The sequence below is a fragment of the Hyperolius riggenbachi genome, chromosome 7 (genome assembly GCF_040937935.1).
Source record: "Hyperolius riggenbachi isolate aHypRig1 chromosome 7, aHypRig1.pri, whole genome shotgun sequence".
NCBI lineage: Eukaryota > Metazoa > Chordata > Amphibia > Anura > Hyperoliidae > Hyperolius > Hyperolius riggenbachi.
In genome coordinates this window covers 272,244,529-272,259,753 of record NC_090652.1, presented here as the reverse complement: position 1 = coordinate 272,259,753, position 15,225 = coordinate 272,244,529, and the positions used below count along the sequence as shown (strand labels likewise).

At 45.6% G+C, this 15,225-nt stretch overlaps 1 protein-coding gene across 4 annotated transcripts in view; it reads left to right on the top strand.

The window, feature by feature from the left end:
* The window catches only part of GPD2 (glycerol-3-phosphate dehydrogenase 2), a 318,302-nt gene that overhangs the window by 96,094 nt on the left and 206,983 nt on the right, over positions 1 to 15,225 (top strand). The gene's annotated exons all lie outside the window — the stretch shown is intronic.

Below are 15,225 nucleotides of genomic sequence, written 5' to 3'. Positions count from 1 at the left end.
CCCAAGGTATTCCGTTAGGAGTATGGTGAGTTCATAGAAGATTTTATTTTTTGTCAAAAGTTAGCGGAAATTGGATTTTTATTGTTTTTTTCACAAGGTGTCATTTTCCGCTAACTTGTGACAAAAAATAAAATCTTCTATGAACTCACCATACTCCTAACAGAATACCTTGGGGTGTCTTCTTTCTAAAATGGGGTCATTTGTGGGGTTCCTATACTGCCCTGGCATTTTAGGGGCCCTAAACCGTGAGGAGTAGTCTTGAAACCAAATGTCGCAAAATGACCTGTGAAATCCTAAAGGTACTCATTGGACTTTGGGCCCCTTAGCGCACTTAGGGTGCAAAAAAGTGCCACACATGTGGTATTGCCGTACTCAGGAGAAGTAGTATAATGTGTTTTGGGGTGTATTTTTACACATACAGATGCTGGGTGGGAGAAATATCTCTGTAAATGACAATTATTTGATTTTTTTTTTTATACACAATTGTCCATTTACAGAGAGATTTCTCCCACCCAGCATGGGTATGTATAAAAATACACCCCAAAACACATTATACTACTTCTTCTGAGTACGGCGATACCACATGTGTGACACTTTTTTGCAACCTAGGTGCGCTAAGGGGCCTAACGTCCTATTCACAGGTCATTTTGAGGCATTTGTTTTCTAGACTACTCCTCACGGTTTAGGGCCCCTAAAATGCCAGGGCAGAATAGGAACCCCACAAGTGACCCCATTTTAGAAAGAAGACACCCCAAGGTATTCCGTTAGGGGTATGGTGAGTTCATAGAAGATTTTATTTTTTGTCACAAGTTAGTGAAAAATGACACTTTGTGAAAAAAACAATAAAAATCCAATTTCCGCTATTTTTTGACAAAAAATAAAATCTTCTATGAACTCATCATACACCTAACAGAATACCTTGGGGTGTCTTCTTTCTAAAATGGGGTCACTTGTGAGGTTCCTATACTGCCCTGGCATTTTACGGGCCCAAAACTGTGAGTAGTCTGGAAACCAAATTTCTCAAAATGACTGTTCAGGGGTATAAGCATCTGCAAATTTTGATGACAGGTGGTCTATGAGGGGGCAAATTTTGTGGAAACGGTCATAAGCAGGGTGGCCTCTTAGATGACAGGATGTATTGGGCCTGATCTGATGGATGGGAGTGCTAGGGGGGTGACAGGAGGTGATTGATGGGTGTCTCAGGGGGCGGTTAGAGGGGAAAATAGATGCAATCAATGCACTGGGGAGGTGATCGGAAGGGGGTCTGAGGGGGATCTGAGGGTTTGGCCGAGTGATCAGGAGCCCACACGGGGCAAATTAGGGCCTGATCTGATGGGTAGGTGTGCTAGGGGGTGACAGGAGGTGATTGATGGGTGTCTCAAGGTGTGATTAGAGGGGGGAAATAGATGCAAGCAATGCACTAGCGAGGTGATCAGGGCTGGGGTCTGAGGGCGTTCTGAGGTGTGGGCGGGTGATTGGGTGCCCGCAAGGGGCAGATTAGAGTCTAATCTGATGGGTAACAGTGACAGGTGGTGATAGGGGGTGATTGATGGGTGATTGATGGGTAATTAGTGGGTGTTTAGAGGAGAGAAGAGATGTAAACACTGCACTTGGGAGGTGATCTGATGTCGGATCTGCGGGCAATCTATTGGTGTGGGTGGGTGATCAGATTGCCCGCAAGGGGCAGGTTAGGGGCTGATTGATGGGTGGCAGTGACAGGGGGTGATTGATGGGTGGCAGTGACAGGGGGTGATTGATGGGTGATTGACAGGTGATCAGTGGGTTATTACAGGGAATAACAGATGTAAATATTGCACTGGCGAATTGATAAGGGGGGGTCTGAGGGCAATCTGAGCGTGTGGGCGGGTGATTGGGTGCCCGCAAGGGGCAGATTAGGGTCTAATCTGATGGGTAACAGTGACAGGTGGTGATAGGGGGTGATTGATGGGTAATTAGTGGGTGTTTAGAGGAGAGAATAGATGTAAACACTGCGCTTGGGAGGTGATCTGATGTCGGATCTGCGGGCGATCTATTGGTGTGGGTGGGTGATCAGATTGCCCGAAAGGGGCAGATTAGGGGCTGATTGATGTGTGGCAGTGACAGGGGGTGATTGACAGGTGATTGACAGGTGATCAGGGGGGATAGATGCATACAGTACACAGGGGGGGGGGAGGGTCTGGGGAGAATCTGAGGGGTGGGGGGGTGATCAGGAGGGAGCAGGGGGCAGTTTAGGGACTAAAAAAAAAATAGCGTTGACAGATAGTGACAGGGAGTGATTGATGGGTGATTAGGGGGGTGATTGTGTGCAAACAGTGGTCTGGGGGGTGGGTCTGAGGGGTACTGTGGGCGATCAGGGGGCAGGGGGGGCAGATCAGTGTGTTTGGGTGCAGACTAGGGTGGCTGCAGCCTGCCCTGGTGGTCCCTCGGACACTGGGACCACCAGGGCAGGAGGCATCCTGTATAATACACCTTGTAAACATTACAAAGCGTATTATACGCTTCCTATCCGGCGATCGTCGGGTTAACAACCCGCCGGCGCTTCCGATTGGCCGGCGGGTTGACGTCGCGGGTGGGCGGAGCCTATTGCCGGCAGATGCGCGCGCATCCCAGCGCGCGATCCCCGGCCAAAGAGTGCCCCAGGACCTGACGCCATTCTGCGTTACGTGGTCCTGGGGCTGCCACTTTGCCGCCGCCAATATGAAGTAGGCGGTCGGCAAGTGGTTAAACCATACCAGTTGGCCGGCATCCTGCTGATCTTTCAGGCATCAGTAGTGTCACTCCTGAAACAAGCATGCAGATAATCTAGTCAGACTTCAGTCAGAAACATCTGATCTTCCTGCTTGTTTAGGATCTATGGCTAAAAGTAGAAGTGCTAGTTCACTCTGGGCACTTTTCTAGCAATTTTGGCAGCGTTTTTCGGATCGCTGGCAATCAGGCAAATCGCCGGAAAAGCGCTACAGCAATGCAGTGTTCTCCCCAGGCTCTTTTAGCTGGGTGCTCCACCCGGCTAGTTTTGGTGACCACCCGGCTGTCATCAGCTCACCTCCTCCTATGCTGTAATGTAAGCAGAGTTGTGCACAGCAGCTACAGCCCTGCATTCTCTCATCTCGCCCCACCCGGCTACTTTATCATGCCACCCGGCTGGAAAACATTTCTGGGGAGAACACTGCAATGTATTTCAATGGAGCTGTTCTCATTTAAGCGACTTTAGGAATCACAAACGCAGTGCATGCAGTGTTTTTGAAGCGATAGCGCTTCCATTATAAGTATAGAATCGCTTCAAAATCGCTTTTTATTTAAGTGCAGCGATGTTTGAGCGCTTTTCCCATCAAAAACTACTACTCACCAATCACTGGCTGATCGCTACACTCTGAAATCGCTCAAAAATCGGTTGTGTACTGGACACAAAATCACCCTGAAAGCGCTAAAAAAGCGCAAAAAAGATCGCCAGAAAAAAATTCACAAAATCGCTAGGCGATTGGGCTTGCGTTAAAGAGACTCTGTAACAAAATTTTCATCCTTATTTCTTCTATCCTATAAGTTCCTATAGCGGTTCTAATGTGGTCTGGCTTACTGCAGCCTTTTCTACTTGCACAGTGGCTGTATTATCTCTGTTATATGATCTAATCTTCTCTCCTCTGTCGGGCTCAGGCAGTCAGGCTGGAATGTGCTATGCTGCTTGTGATTGAATATAAGCTATACACACCCTCTCCAGGCCCCCTGCACACTCTGTATGACTCACACACTGAGCTCCTCTCAGCCTTTCACTTGCTATGTCTTTTGTTTGTAAACAGTGCATAAAAATGGCAATTACAAGCCAGGATTGCAGCAGGGAGTGGCAGAAACAGCACAGAGGGGCCCAGGAGAACATAATGAATAGAATGGTATGCTTCTATTGTAAGAATTTTACAGTACAGATTCTCTTTAAGCGATTGCCAGTGTGATCCAGCCCTTAGAGGCAGAGGACAGCCAGGCAATTTGCATTGTTTAAAAGAGAAGCCAAACCCTTCTCAATTCATATGTGCTTCAATATAGTATTACGGTTAAATAAAGTTTAGCGAGTGGATTTGTTTCTACTTATAAAAAAAATATAAAAGGAATTTCAAAGCTACACAGAGGACATAGATCTTAGTGCCTCTCTTGCATCACTCCTTTGCAGACTGTATCCTATATATCTCTCCGTGGTGCGACTCCCATTCAATGATTTAGAATTCCAGGAATGACTCTCGGCAAAGCCTACAGGGTCCTGGAAGATTAAGAAATACATTTTTTAACAAATGAGGGACATCAAGAGCAGATCATTGAAGACAAAAGCCATAATCATTCTCCCAGGGAAAACTGTGCAACGGTTATTGTACCCTACAGACTGGCGTGCGAGGAAAGCGAGATGTCAGATGAAAGTTTCATCAGGAGCGTAAAATATGGCTTAAGCTGCCGTGTTTACCTGGCAAAGCTTGTGAACTTTGAAGGGGAATTATACTTAAAGAGAATCTGTCATTATATGAAAGTACGCTTCTGCTTAAAGCCAAGCCCACTTTTGTTAAAAAGAAAGCAAAACTGCTTTTTTTAGGAGCAAAATAGGATAATGTATAAAAACATTGCACTATTTACAAAATAAAAGGAAATTAACGCCTGCGCAAATTCAAATATCCTCTGCAAACCCTAGCTGCCTGCTCATGCCATCCCCCCCCCTTTCTCCGCAGTTATTTTGAGATGTTTAAAGAGACTCTGTTACAAATTTTTCATCCTTTATTTCTTCTATCCTATAAGTTCCTATACCTGTTGTAATGTGCTCTAACTGCAGCCTTTTCTAGTTGCACAGTGGCTGTGTTATCTCTGTTATATGATCTAATCTTCTCTCCTCTGTCGGGCTGAGGCAGTCAGGCTGGAATGTGCTGTGCTGCTTGTGATTGGATAGAAGCTATACACACCCTCTCCAGGCCCCCTGCATACTCTGTATGACTCACACACTGAGCTACTCTCAGCCTATCACTTGCTATGTCTTTTGTTTGTAAACACTGCATAAAAATGGCAATTACAAGCCAGGATTGCAGCAGGGAGAGGCAGAAACCGCACAGAGGGGCCCAGGAGAACATAATTAATAGAATGGTATGTTTTTTATTGTAAGAATTTGACAGTACAGATTCTCTTTAATGAGATTTAAATTTTTCTGGTTTGCGTGCGGATTTACTGCAGTTTGTACACAGCTTTGATTTGGACAAAGGAAGTACATTGGAAAAGCCTAGCTCCAATCTGCATGTGATTAGACCGGTTTCACAATGCAAACTGGAGGTGCGGCAGCCACACCGCACTGCCAAAAACAGGCCTTCGGGGAGTATTGCGTTACTACGCGGTATTCCCCATCTGGCATTGGGCCAAGCAGGGAGCGACATGTGCTTGCGGTCACTTCCTGGTTCAGGGTATGCGGAAGTGCACGGAAGCGTATTATAAAAATATGCTTCCGCGCAGGGGCGCCGCAGCGTCGGTCGGTACATTTTTAAAGATCCTGCATCGCAGACTGACATGACTTCCAGGCCAACGCAGATCACTGCAAGACGCCGCAGAAGCCGCACGGTAATGTAATTCTGGACTACATAGACTTTCATTGCCTGCCGGTGGGGTGTGGTAAAAATACCGCACCGCTCCGCCCCATTGTGAAGGGCCCCTAAGGCTTTTAGCTTAGCATCTCATGAACCATTGACTTGTCTGTCATAGGGATAATCAGTAAGATGCTCCCCCTTAATTATTACCATTTTTTCAAAGTAAGTATGGTGGTGATTAGTGATTACCAGCCTAACTGTAATGAAGAGCCACATTGCTGTGCACAACCTCTGCATCTTCTATCACTACGTCACTGGGAGCAAGGGGGAATCCTATTACTCTGTACTCCATACTATTCTTTTGTTGGTGTCAATGGCTAGTCCTGCCTGGTCAGCGTACATAAACCCAAGGGGACAAAGAGGAGGCAGGAGATGGATAGATGCTCCTGGTAGGTGATCACCTTTATACTGGGAATACACAATGAGTTTTTTTGGCAGATTTACTTTCCGGACGTTTTTCAGATCGATTTCCATTCACTTCTATGGGAAAATCCATCAGAAAAAGATCCAAATCAGATCGGACCTGTTGGTAATTATCTATCGAGCCATCTATATGCCAGAAATACTCATGGTGTGTCTGTGTGTGTCTGTGTGTGTCTGTGTGTGTCTGTGTGTGTCTGTGTGTGTCTGTGTGTGTCTGTGTGTGTCTGTGTGTGTCTGTGTGTGTCTGTGTGTGTCTGTGTGTGTCTGTGTGTGTCTGTGTGTGTCTGTGTGTGTCTGTGTGTGTCTGTGTGTGTGTGTCTGTGTGTGTCTGTGTGTGTCTGTGTGTGTCTGTGTGTGTCTGTGTGTGTCTGTGTGTGTCTGTGTGTGTCTGTGTGTGTCTGTGTGTGTCTGTGTGTGTCAGTGTGGTGTGGTGTGTGTCTGTGTGTGTGTGTGTGTGGTGTGTGTCTGTCTGTGTGTCTGTCTGTCTGTCTGTCTGTCTGTGTGTGATACTTGGAAAACAAATGGATCTTTTCAATCAAGCATCTGATAGCCTGAGGTAAATAATTCTGATGGATTTTTCGGAAAATTGAATTGTGTGTAACAGATAGAAATGCAGTTGAATTTTTTTCAGTTAGAGCAGGCCTGAACTCAGAACTTCCTCTCTGCTCTAAAAGATAAGCAACAGTATAATATAACCTTTGAAGAAAAACATTTCCTTGTTACGGCTGATACAAATCCTGCAATAAATCTGCAGTGTGTCTACGTCCTGCTTACATGGAAGCAAAGGGTTACCGTCCTGTGTTTACATATTAGCTGTATCTGCTGGGGAGTGACGCATTTCTGTGCTGACACAGCTGAGAGATTGAATTACACTTGTGATTACTTGAAGATGAGGGGGAATTATGCTCTTCTCTCTAAAAACACACAGGGTGCATTTCTCTCCGTTTTCCTTCTGCCTTGTGCTGTGTTCGGGTCCACTTTAAAAGCTAAAAAAATCAAAGTGTGTATGGTCACCTTTTATAGTCTTAAGTATATTAACATAACAACCAGTCAGATTCTCCTTTTAATGTCTTTTTCTGGGAACAGGAAAGGGAAGTCAGATTGTTTTAAGCAAATCAAATCGAGGGTGAGAGGGGGCCGGGCAGCAGCACGCTATTGCTGAATCCCTGATAAGGTCCGCTGACAAACCATCACAGATTTTTAACAATATTTTTAAGAACGGTAAAGAATAATAATGAACTGGCAGGCTAAAAATGGGCTTGGTACAAAAGGGCAGCCATTTTACTACAAATCTTGGTGCGCAAACAGAGGGAAAAGACAGAGGCTGTAAATGTCTCTCCCGAGATCGCTGACAAGCTGAGAGATGGCTGGTTATTGTTCAGCTCAAATCGCTGGCCTTGAAACAGATGTGACAGCTATGAAAGCGGATGCCGGTCTTCTGACTGCTGAAAGGAACAAAGACGGCTGGCAGAAACGAGATGCTAATATCGGGCAACGATGGCTGGTGTGTCTGTGTGTATTACAGTGCGGTGCCATGGTATGCCTAAAGTGACACTAAAGGGGAAAAAATGAGGATTTGTATGTGTAGTATGGATAATAAATAGAACATTAGTAGCAAAGAACAGTCATTTTTATTTTCAGTTATATAGATGTTTTTTATTACATTGCATCATTATGTCATATTTGCAGTTTGCAAACCACACTCTGTATTTTAAGCTATAAAACAATGCAGAAATAATGACCCTTTGAACTCTCCTTCTGTAAAATCGTATCTCAAGCTGTCTCTTACTGTTTCTTGGCTGTTTAAGAGCTTCAGAAAACAGGACTGTATTCCACCCAGTGGGTGAATAGCAAAAACACTATATATGCTTGTGGTAGAGAGCTATAAAACTATATAAAACATAACTTTTAATAAACATTTTAAAACTCATGGTACGGCATGTATTGCCTATGTAGTTTACTTTACATGTGACATAGGGGGTTAATGTCAGAACACCCTAACACCCTATTAGGATTGGTATAGCCTCAGTATTAGCAGGATGTCTGACACTCATTAAATCACATAAAAAGGAATGCATATTCATACCTAACACCACCCTCCACCTAGCCTAACATGTTTCACTCCCATAACTACTGGAAGCTTCATCAGAGGACAATCACAGTGCAGTAGTGCAAAACATACAGTTAAAATACATTCATATTGTCCTTTTTGCCAATGTAGCCCAGAGGCTTGTATAAATGGCCGTGAGGCTATGCTACATTGATAAAAATGATATGAATGTATTTTAACTGTATGTTTTGCACTACTGCACTGTGATTGTCCTCTGATGAAGCTTCCAGTAGTTATGGGAGTGAAACATGTTAGGCTAGGTGGAGGGTGGTGGTGTTTGAATATGCATTAATTTACAGGTAGTTCCCGGTTTACGAACGCCTGACTTACGAACGACCCGCCGATATGAACGTCTGCCGACCCGCCGCGATGACGTCACGCCGCCGGGGACTACCTGTTCTGCTGCCATTTTTAATGCAGGGTCGGCGCAGCAGAAGGTAAATAGAGGACATCTCACCTGTTCCATGGCTGTAGAAAGTCCCAGCGTGCTGCCTGGAAGCTGTGCGGCCCGTCTTCTCACTCCGTCCACTGTCCTCCCGGCGGCTTCAAATGCGTTGCATAATGACGCAATTAGGAGAAGACCCCTAGTGGCGGCGCCTGCTAATGCGTCATTATGCGACGCATGTGAAGCCGCCGGGAGGACAGTGGACGAAGCGAGAAGACGGGCCGCACAGCTTCCAGGCAGCACGCTGGGACTTTCTACAGCCATGGAACAGGTAAGATGTCCTCTATTTACCTTCCGCTGCGCCAACTCTGCATTAAAAATGGCAGCAGAACAGGTAGTCCCGACTTAAAGTGAACCTCCGGACTAAAAATCTACTCAGCAGAACTGAAAAGGCTTGGTGTTTAACAGTTTCACAGCAGCAGAACTTTGTTTTTCTTACAAAAGCATCATTTTTAGCTTCATTTTTAGCTAAGCTCCACCCATCAAAGAAAAAAACTGGGAGAGGTGCTCAGGACACAGGACAGTTGGAACTGTGTCTCATGCTCCCTGTCACCTCCTTTAACCAAAAAGATGGCTGCCATCATGAAATCAAACATTTGTCTGTTCTTTTAAAACATTGTGGGTAAGAGATTACATTACCTATCTAATTTAATTAACATAACTAATGTAACTTAATGACAGTATGTTTGTTTAGGCTGGAGTTCCTCTTTAAGGACGGATTCAGGTTAAGAACGAGCCGACAGTCCCTATCTCGTTCGTTAACCGAGGACTGCCTATATATGTGATTGCTAGAGTAAGAAGCACCCCCTGTATTCTTCGTGGTTTTGGTTTTTCGTTACTTAAAGGGTACCAGAAGTGACATGTAACATGATGAGATCAGCATGTGTACATATATTCCCATTCTTACTTCTAGGCTGTGTTCTGTTTTTTCTTTATTCTAACTGTTAGAGCCCTTTCACACTGGGACGGTGCATCAAACTGACGCCTTCTACCGAACTCCAATGCAAACCTATGGGGGAAAATACATTACTTGCGTCGCAGTCCATCGGAAGTCCTTGATCTGACACAGCTCCAAAACTACAATACCGCGAGGCTTCTGCGGCGATCTGCATCAGCCCGGAAGTCGTGTAAGGGTTAAGCACCCAGGGTTCTAAACCACGTCCGTTAACGTGTAGAAACATAAACACCTTTAATGCAAATAGAAAAAAATACATATATCCAGGCACATCGCATCTAGTTAGGACATTAAATAAGTTATTAAGGAAGGGGAGGTGCTGAAGGGGGTGTGGCTAGAAAACAGCAAAAATCTATTAACCCTTCGCACTCTCGCATGCAAATGTTCAATCAAATGCATGCACAAATTCACTCATCCAGGCACAATTGTTAAAAGCCGGGGTCTTAGTTCACAGAAGAATAAAAATGCATTCTTCTGCGAACTAAGACCCCGGCTTTTAACTTAGCTGTAGGGATAACAGTTGTGCCTGGATGAGTGAATCTGTGAATGCATTTGATTGAACATTTGCATGCGAGAGTGCGAAGGGTTAATAGATTTTTAATGCAAATAGGACATTTTATATATAGAAGTCCTGCTATATCGCTAAAGGGCACACAGCCCAATGTATGAAGCGATTAAATCCATTAATCCTTTTAGTTAGTTATTTATTTTAAACTATTAGAAGTTTTACTATTTTACTATTAGAAGTTATATTGGCGTGAAAAATTTTGGAAAGGATTGACCGCCGACGCATCAATGGGGGTTGAGGACTATCGTACACAAACTAGATGCTCAGCAGAGGTGGCTGGTGGGGGAACTGTGGTACACATGTACAAACTTAACGCTGTTTTCCCCAATCCTTTATGGAACTTCTGACATTATAACATATCTGCAATCTGCACATCAGGTCTGGGAGGACAGTATGTAGAGTGTGGAGTTACTTTTGAAAACTGTTGGCCCACCCAGCTGTGAGCCCAGTGACAATTCTAGAAATAAAATGATTGCTCATTGTCCTCAGGTCAGAGACAGATAGGGGACCTCGGCGATTGAATCTCATTGTCCTCGGGTCCCCATACGTTACACCCCCTACTTCCAACCAGTTTCAAGACCATTTACATTTTTATATTTTGGAGCCCCCAGACCTGGCCTAGAGTAGACTGGCAAAGAATTATCTGTTTGGATGATCCCGTGAAATCAGATTGATAATTAAGCTTGGGTCTCGTTCCTCCGAGTGGCATTGTGGCTATTTTTAATTGAAAATCCCTCCCCGTAGCCAGAGAACACAAAGAGCAATAGAGACGGTGTAAGTACCAGCAATAGCATTTTCACAGACGACACCAGAGGCTATGCTTGCTCCGTCTTAGCATCTGGAAGCCAAAGCATATGTTGGATGTTAGCCTGGGTGTATACTACGCGTCCTATTTATTCAAGGCTGCCTTTGAAGGCACAACTTACAAGAGTGTTTCTTTAGGGGTACATGTCAGAGCTGATTTAGCATTGACTGGAATCTGGATACTCCTGAACAGCAAAAAGGCAACATTTTTGGGCAGGAACGTGGCTGCTATCTGAGCAGCGATCTGTCACTTTCATTTACGTAGCTCTAGGACATCCGCGAAAGCGTCATGGCGGAGATTTCAATAAATTAAAATACGCTTTGTTTAAAGAGCTGTCTTCTGGGCACTGGTCTTGCAGAGAGCGAACTGTTCTGGGGTAAAAATATGGCACAAAGGTTCAATTTTAATAAAAAAAAAGAAATAAATAAAAAGAAAATAATTCTAAAATTGCTAAGTACTGCAGGTTAATTTTGTAATGTCAGTAAGAAACTGACCACTTTCCAAGCAGCAGTAAACCATAGAGCTAACAGCTCAGAGTGGCTAAGCAGAAGATAGTTTTTAAATTATTATTTTACCTATAGTTATTTGCATTAACGCCCCTTTATACTTGCATGTTTGCGTAGCGTCACCCTGGTAACGGCAATGTAAGTCAGTGGGGCCTAGCACACTAACCATGTTGCGATTCACTGGAATTTTCAGAATCTGCACAGAGCCGCCACAAAGTCAGCAGCGTGTCACCACCAGATTTCTGTGCGGCGGAAGGTGAATAATTTGGGTGCAGTAGTGTGCCATTGTAGCTCAACTCTGCTTAGCTGATTTGAATGGATTTTACAGGCGCTGTAATTAGCGACTCCGGGAGAAGACTTTAGATGCTGGCTTATCGTCATGGTCAGTGGTAGGCATATGTAGGGGGAAGGTTAGTGTTAGGCATAGGTGGCAGTAGGTTGGTTTTAGGCAGATGATTAAGGTGAGAAATAGACTGCAGTGGGGATCACCGATATTCTACTATTGACCTTTCCTTGCATCTATTTTACCAGGCGCCACTTTTAGCAGGGCTGTGGAGTTGGAGTCAAGTAGTCGGTGCAATTTGGGTACCTGGAGTCGGTGGTTTCATAAACAGAAGTCGGAGTCGGATGATTTTTGTACCGACTACACAGCCTTGTCTTTTAGGCCTCGTTCACATAATTTAGTGGAGATGGTTGTGCGATCGGAACGCAATGCGTACGATGACACGCCATCTGAGCTACTATGCGCTGCTGATCCCATTCACCGTAGTGAATGGATCAGTGCTGCGATTTCCGAAAAAAGCATGCAGCAGTGCGATAGCACATTGCACTGCTGCACAGCGCATATGATGGAAACGGAGGAAGGGCTGTCTATGCACACGGCAGAGCCTATAGTGGGAGCGAGGCCTTAGAGGTTTGCGTGTATTGACCTGATGTCTTGAAGTTGCAGTTCCCGTTATGCAACTTGCAATGTGAGAATCATATAGTCTATACAATTGCCGTTGCAAATGTTCTGCAGTCATCAGCACAAAGGCCCAGAGCAGCAGATCTCTCCGCTGGATTTCCTGGCTCTGGTAACACCGCTGTACACCCTGTCCTACTTCTCTAGAAAGTATATTAAATGACAAATCCAACATGGAGCACAGATTCCCCTCAGGGACTTGTCATGCTTTCCTAACCCATGCAAAATGCTTCTCCATTCCCGTGTTTCAAAGAATGTATTAAACTGCATGGCTCAGTACACAACGGCAACCAGTAAATCATTCCCCCTGCTGTGCCCTATTAAACAAACTACTATGTTGCCTCCTTACAACAGGAGATATCTGCAAGTTTCACCTCCACATGAGTGAGTAGCAACTAACATAGTGCCTTCCTCCAGGGCATTAGAAGTAATATGGACATCGTTCTTTTATAACTTGTGGGCTTGATGTACATCCACAACCACTGGTTTATAGCACCTCTATAGCTGTTATTATTACAGAGACAAAGAGGAGGCCATGGCATCTGTCGGCATTGTTTCTGCAGTCTTGTGCTTCTGAGAGTCCTTTTATTTGGGTGGTGCTCTGCTGGGTGAAGCTGGTGCCAACGTGGACAACCCATACCTGAGGAGACTTCTCTACAAAGCTCTAACAATCGGTGTGTTTAGGTCATATACAGCCGACTTAATGACATTTAAATAGTATGATAAAATTTGGATTTCACTTACAGAAGTCGTGGTCAACTCACTTGAAACATAGGGTCTCAAGAGCATCGGGCATTAGTGAATTGGATAAAAATAAGTGCCGGCAAAAGCATGCCTGTTTGACGATTTTGGGTGGAAATTGGTCACATGTATAGATCGGACATGTGGAAAAAAATGTCAGGCCGACATGCCAGTAACAGCGTGCAATAATTGTGAACTGCTGAAACCACCATCCGCTGTCCCTCCTAGTGTACATGTAACCAAGAGCATTGGATATAAATCCAAAGCAGTTGTTCCTTCTTTCATAGCAAGGCCTTCTCTGTACTGTTGGAGATCACCGATGAGATTGGCGATTGCAGAATTATGGCTTCTCAGAGAATGGCTGCATATTACTGCCGATATTTCATCTTTAGATTAGAAAGTGTATCTAAATGGTGAATATGTTCAGGGCTGTCTTTTGTCTCAACATTTGGTAAGGTCTAGACTTAAAAAGCCTTATCAGCAATACCACTGTGGTGGCCTGTCTGTCTAAAGTTCTTCTTAACCACTTAAAGGGATACTGTAGGGGGGTCGGGGGAAAATGAGTTGAACTTACCCGGGGCTTCTAATGGTCCCCCGCAGGCATCCTGTGCCCGCGCAGCTGCTCACTGATGCTCCGGCCCCGCCTCCAGTTCACTTCTGTAATTTCTGACTTTAAAGTCAGAAAACCCCTGTGCCTGCGTTGCCGTGTCCTCACTTCCCCTGATGTCACCAGGAGCCTACTGCGCAGGCACAGACCATACTGGGCTTGTGCTATACACTCCTGGTGACATCAGCGGGAACGAGGACACAGCAACGCAGGCGCAGGGGTTTTCTGACTTTAAAGTCAGAAATTACAGAAGTGAACTGGAGGCGGGGCCGGAGCATCTGTGAGCGGCTGCGTGGGCACAGGATGCCTGCGGGGGACCATTAGAAGCCCCGGGTAAGTTCAACTCATTTTCCCCCGACCCCCCCCTACAGTATCCCTTTAAGTACCAGCGGTCTCTGCCCCTTAACCTTCCTGGCGGTAAGCCCAAGCTGAGCACGGGCTATGCCGCGCAGTAGGATATCTCAGCCCCTGGTGGGGCGATTTGCACCATTCAAAGTGCTGTGCGCGCAGCTAGCACTTTGCTAGCTGCGCACACAGATTGATCGCCGCCGCTCTGCGGTGATCGCCCGCACGCAGCGACGGAAGAGGCCCCCCCCCCCGCCAGAGCCCTGCGCTGCCCGGACCAATGAGTTCCAGGCAGCGCTATGGGCTGGATCAGAGGCGCCTGACGTCAGGACGTCGGCTGACGTCCATGACGTCATTCCGATCGTCGCCATGGCACAGGAGAAGCCAAACAGGGGAACGCGTTATATACGCGTTCCCCTGTTTGCTATTGATGCCGGCGACGATCGCACTAGAGGGACACATGCGCCCTCTAGTGGTGTTTTATGTAGCTACCACTCTGGTAGCTTTACATGAAACCAAAAAAATTTAAAAAAAAAATGGATTTCTGACTATTTGGCAGAAAAAAATAACCGCCAGGAGGGTTAAGGACCAGAGATCGCTGTTACCAGAAAATGCCGGGTACCAACAAATTGCTGCACATACCCGCTGCAAGCGACGTCTACGCCGCACACCCGTCGACTCAGGCAACCGACTCTGCCGTCTCTTTTATGATGGCAGAGCTCTGTGAGCCAATCAGAAGCTGATTTCATTGGCTCCTGACCATGTGATTAATGTAAGCCAATGGGAGTTGCTGACATTGATGTAAGGACTCTGCCGTTATAGAGACGGCAGGGTGAGTGAACCTCGGCTGGATTTACGAAAGTGACAATGAGGTGAAATCTACGCTCTGGCAGGTGTTAGAGGATCAAAAGGCGGCATAGATTTCAATCTCCGCCCTCCGTAAGCAGTTAAAGAGGAACTGTAACCCACGATTGAACTTCATCCCATTCAGTAGCTGAAACCCCCTTTCCCACCACAAAGCTTTACCTTTTCTCAAATCTATCGTCAAGGGGGTGTGTGTGGCTGACGTGGTGAAACCCCTCCCACAGCGTGATGTCATGACCATGGTCTTGACAGTTTGCTGTCTGTGTACCTTGCTGCATTGTGGGAAATAACGGCT